Below are 6,172 nucleotides of genomic sequence, written 5' to 3'. Positions count from 1 at the left end.
CCAAATGATTCATGACTATGAAAGTCACTTTCTTAAGTCAACTGTTCAACTTACTACTTAATTTCATCATCTTTAAAAGGAGAATATGTAACTTAGTGATCTTATTCCTAAGTGTATTTACTCATGAAAAAGCTACCTAGTGGTAAAAAATTCTTTTTTAATTTTTAATTTTTTGCAAAAAAATTATTGTTGAGAATTTAAAAGAAATTTATTTTCATTGGTACATAGAATATAAAAAAGCAAGGCAAAAGATCACAGGGACAACCCAGATAGCTACTATTTCAAATTGGAAGAGAGTCCTAGAACAAGATGGTATTCTTTCTTGTATATATAATTGGAGTACCAAAGAGATTACTAAAAAAAATTAAGGCACAGGGATAAAGAACACAATAACAAAGAAAATAGTACTTCACTTGGTCAAAATCCAAATGGAATCACAAAGTTTTGTAAATAATTGAACAACAACAACAAAAAAATGTTTTTGCCATGTCTTCTCAAAAAATTTTACTAGTTACATTGGTTAAGTTAGATTAAGATCTGTTTTACTGAGTAATTCAATAATACTAATTATATATTATTTATAATTTATTCAGAAATATCTGTCAAATATTATTAATATAATAGACATGCATTTTATTATTAATCATATATAAGTTAAATAGTACTTATTATCTTATTAATATTTCATTTCAGTTTAAATTAAACACACAGGTTATTCTTAAGCCAAAAAGAATATTTGACCTCTTTGGTTCATGATCAGAACCAGCTCTGTATAGACTTTAAGCACAAGCACACACACACACATATATATATTTGGCTTGCTGAGGCATTGGGGTTAAGTGACTTGCCTAGAGGCCAGATTTGAACTCAACCTCAGGGCTGGTGCTCTATTCACCAAACTAACTAGCTGCTTCTGAGATATATATATTGAATCAAATATTCTTGGAGTAGAATGAATATGAAAATAAAGGGAAAAAAAGAAAAAAATATTCAAAGAAAAGAACAGTATATGTGGAGTCAGAGAACATGGCTTCAAATCCTGTCTTTGCCCCAAATGATTCATGACTATGAAAGTCACTTTCTTAAGTCAACTGTTCAACTTACTACTTAATTTCATCATCTTTAAAAGGAGAATATGTAACTTAGTGATCTTATTCCTAAGTGTATTTACTCATGAAAAAGCTACCTAGTGGTAAAAAATATATATATACACACATGTTTTTTAAACTAGATAAGAGTAGTTTTAGGTGAAAGAAGCCCAACAAACAAGATATAAATCAAGACTATGGAGAACCATACAGGCTTAGTATACTATCATTGGGTTAAAACATTCAAATATTGGCAGAATATTAAAGCATGTAAATGGGTGCCCAAGAATAGCTAAGCCATTTCAATTTTTTTCTAGCCTACAAACTTTCTGACACAGTATTGATAAACTTATCAAGCCTGACCTGACAAAATTAGGTCTAAAATCAATGATTACTAGACCAACTTTTTTGGTTCCTAATAAATTCTACTTTTGATACTTGTTTGTCTATATATGTTTTATTCCTTTTCCCTGCTAATTCTTCTAATTTAATTCTGTTTTTTAACTTTCTTTATTATTACTTAACCTCTCTCCACTCATGGATCCTTCCCTTATTTTCTCCCCTATCCCATCTATTCCTTCCCTCTTCATTACATTCCCATTAATCTACACACTTTATAACACTCCTGTGTGTTATAACACTTCTTTACCCCGCCTTTTCCTATGGCACCCTTAATTGTTTATTCCTTTTCCATTTATCTACACACCTTATCTCACTATTCACTTTTCTACATCTCATTTTATCCTTTATTCCTTGTCCATTAACCTGCCTACACATCCTTCTAATATCATCTTATCTTATTCCCTTGCCTCATTCTTTATAATTCATTCTCTAATTCTAATATTCCATTATTTGAAACTAATGTTTTTGTTCCAATACTTAATAGTTTTTTTAGAAATATTTTAAATCCAATATGTGTGTATATATATATATATATATATATATATATATATATATATATATATATATATGTGTGTGTGTGTGTGTGTGTGTGTGTGTACAATTATTATGCTACACAAGAAAAAAAAGAGAAGCAAACAATAACAAAAAGAATGAAAATGCTATGTTGTGAACAACACTCAGTTCCCACAGTCCTCTCTCTGAGTTTAGATGGCTCTTTATCACTAAATAGGTTTGAATTATCACATTTTTGAAGAAAGCCATATCTATCATTTTATTTAATATTTTGAGTTCCAATTTTCACTTACTTTTCCCTGCACCCTTTGTGAGATAACATTAATCAAATATAGTTCATACACATTCAATTATGTAAAATATTGATATAATAATCATTTTCTATGAGATGAATTAAAAAAAAAGAAAATGTTAAGTAGCATAGTTAGTCTTTATTCAGTCAATACCAATTTTTTTTTTTTTTTGAAAGCAGATAGTTTTCCTTTGACGAACAGTTAGACCTTTGGGATTCTCTTGTATCATTGCAATGCTGAGAAGAGAGCAGCCATTCATAATTGTTCAGTAAACAATATTATTATTACTATGTAAAACATTCTGGTTTTGTTCACTTCACTATGCATTAGTTCATATAAGTCTTTTCAAGTTTCTCTGAAATAATTCTGCTTGTGATTTCTTATAGCATAACAATGTTACACCACAATTACATATCACAGATTTTTAGCTATTCCCTAATTGAGCATTATCCCCTCAATTTCCAGTTCTTATTTTTGTAAAAATAAGTCTTTTTCTCTTTTACATCAATGTCTTTGAAATATAGACCTAACACTGGCATTGCTGGAAAAAAATTTTATAGTCCTCTAGACTTAGTTCTCAACTGCTCTCCAGAATGGTTAGATCAGTTCATAAATGCACCAAAAGCACACTGATTTTCTAATTTCCTGCATTCCCTCTAATATCCAATATTTTTTCTTCTTTTTCACTTATTTTTATTGTTTGATTATTTCATTTTCAATTAATTTTAATCTCTTTTCTATTGTACATTGTTAAGTATAATTTTTATTGCATTGTAATATGAAAATAATGTGTTTAGTATTTTTTGCTCTTCTATATTTGATTGTAAGGTTTTTATTCCTCCTACATTGTCAATTTTTGTATAGGTGCCATGTACTTGTTTTTTATTCATCATACATTGTCAGTTTTTGTGTAGGAGCCATGTACTGCCAATGTTACATTTCTCTCTGTTGACATTCAGTTTTCTCCAGAGATCTATCACACTTAACATTTCCAGAATATTGCTCACCTTCTTAACTTATTTCCTATCTATTTTTTTTGGGGGGGAGAAGTTAGATTTACTTTGTCCTGAGGTCAGAAAGTCAAGCTCCACTACTAGCATGGTTCAATCATCTATTTCCTCTTATTATACATTCAATTTTTCTTTCAAAAATGTAGATGCTATAATATTTGGTGCATATATATTTAATATTCATATAACTTCATTTCCTAGAATATCTTTCAGCAAGATACAGTTTTCTTTTTTATCTCTTTATTAAATCTATTTTTATTTTGCTCAAAAATCAGAATTTCTACTCTCACTTTATTTCTGCTGAAGCACTATAAATTCTGCTATAGGTCATTAAATCTATCCTGTATTCATCTCTCTGCTTCAAATGTGTTTCTTATAAACAAAATATTGTCAGGTTTGGTTTGTAATCCATTTTGTTAGCTGCTTCCATTTTGTGGGTGAGCTCATCCCATTTATTTTTATAATACCTGTTTCCTCCCATGCTATTTTTTATTTATCCCCCTATTTCTCTTTTCCCTCTTCACAAATTTTTATTTCTGATCACTACCTTTCTTAATATGTCTTTCCTTTTATCAATCTCTTTCCCCTTTTCTATTATACTCATCCCTTGCTATTTTTTCCTAGGGTAAAACTACTGAGTGTATATGTTCCTTTTTTGAACAAATTTTGATTTGAGTAAGGTTTAACCTTTGTTTTTCCCTCCCCCATCTTTTCCACCATTATAATATTCCTTTCCTACCTCTTTTATGTGAGTTAATTTGCTCTATTCAATCATTCTATCCTTAAAGTTTTTTTTTTTTTCTTAACTCTTATTTTGAAGGGAGAGAGAATCATCCCATCAAAGTCACCTTATAACCATGCTTTATATGTACATAAACTTTTCAGATTGCTCTCACAGTAATAAAGTTAAGAGTTTCATTTTTTTTTTATTTTGCTATATAGAAATATAAATTTTAACCTTATTTAAATTCTTAGTTTTTTTTTTTTTTTATGTTTCTCTTTTTAAGATCAAATTTTTATTCAGTTCTAGTCTTTTAGTTAAAAATGATTAAGGGGGGGCAGCTAGGTGGCGCAGTGAATAGAGCACCAGCCCTGAATTCAGGAGGCCCCAAGTTCAAATCTGGCCTCAGACACTTAACACTTCCTAGCTGTGTGACCCTGAGAAATTCACTTAACCCCAGCCTCAGAAAAAGAAAAAAAAATAATGATTAAGGGTACCTAGTTCATTAAATTTCCACACAAACCCCCTACCCTGGAATATTATGTTTAATTTTGCTGGGTAGGTGATTATTAGTTGTAATCCTAACTCCTTTGCTTTCTGATATAACTTGTTACAGGACCTTTGGTTCTTAGATGAGGAAGCTGCCAAATGTTGTTCAATGCTGGGTAGTCTCACCATATTTGATTTTTTTTTTGACTGCTTGCCATAGTTCCTTCTTAATCTACAAGTTCTGGAATTTGAATATAATGTTCCTGGGAGTTTACATCTAAGGATCTCTTTCAGACAGTAATTGATGAATTTTTTGATTTCCATGTCTAGATCAATTCTTTTTCCAATGAAAATTTTATCATTTTCTTCAATATTTTTATTTATATAGTTTTGTTTTATTATATCTTGCTGCTTCAAAGAGTCAGAAGTTTCCATTTCTCCAATACTAATTTTTAGGAATTTCTTTTCTTCAGTGACTTTTACTTCCATTTCCATTAGATCAATTCTATTTTTCAAGGAGCTATTTTCCTTATTAAACTTTAAAAATATTTTTCTCTTTCTATTACTATTTCTTCTCCTGATTCTTTTGCATTACTCTCATTTCTTTTCCATTTTTCCCTTCTACTTTTCTAAATTAGTTTTTAAAGTCCTTTTAAAACTCTTCCAGGGATTTTTTGGGGGTCAGACAAAATTATATTTTTCTCTGAGGTTTCAGATTTTGCCAATTTGTCACTACTGTCTTCTAAGTTTATGCTTTGATCCTCTCTATCACTACAATAATTTTTATAGTCAAATTTTTTGTTGTTTGTTTGTTTTGCCCATTTTTTCTTTCTTTTTATTTATTTTTTAACAATTTGATGAATTTATGTTAAAGTTGGGTTCTGGTACTGAATCTCTGGATTTTAATGTTGGCTTTCACAGGGCTTTGGGGTTTAGCTACTTGCTTTGTCTAAAGGATAGCCTTTTCTTCTGCTTTGTATTTGTGAGTGCAATGAGACCTTTCTGTTGCCTTGTTTAGAATGTATAGTTTAGCTACTGGCTTGCTTCAGGAGTGGGGCCTTTCTACTGAGTGGCTATGGTAACAAAGTCTTTTTGCTGATTGACTCTGCAGGAGGGATTTATTGATGATCTACTTCAAGGATGGCACCTTCCTGTTGGGTTTCTATGGAAACAGGGTCTTTCTGTCAGTGGTCCCTAAACTCAGTGTCTCATTGTTGACATCTGCCAGGGCAAAATTATGAGCAATGGGGAAGTTTCTGCTGGAGGTGAGGTTACTGAGGGGGAGTCATGCTGTGCTGTACAGAGTGCTTACTTGATAAGGGAGCTCCTGGTTTGCAGGAGGGCAGAGCCTAGTTTGAAGTTTGCCCCAGGTTTAAAGCCTTGTTGCAGACTCCCTGTTGTAAGGTAGGTGGCCTGCTGTTTCTGTTTTTGGACCTGCTCCCACTCTAAAGAAATAGACCTTTTCTGCCAGGCTGGTAACTTTCTCCCCACTTTATCTCTAATTGTGCCTAAATCATTTCTGATGTGATTTTCAAGTTGTTTGAAGGTAAATTTGGAAGGGCTTTAGATAGTTTATTCTTGCCTCAACTATCTTGGCACTGAAATCCGGAAGCTGATACACTGAAAGTTGTTTTTTAGTTGTTTCAATTGTGTCTA

Source organism: Sminthopsis crassicaudata, chromosome 3, assembly GCF_048593235.1.
Source record: "Sminthopsis crassicaudata isolate SCR6 chromosome 3, ASM4859323v1, whole genome shotgun sequence".
Lineage (NCBI taxonomy): Eukaryota > Metazoa > Chordata > Mammalia > Dasyuromorphia > Dasyuridae > Sminthopsis > Sminthopsis crassicaudata.
The sequence above is the reverse complement of the archived record's forward strand: the minus strand, read 5'-3'. Positions refer to the sequence as shown.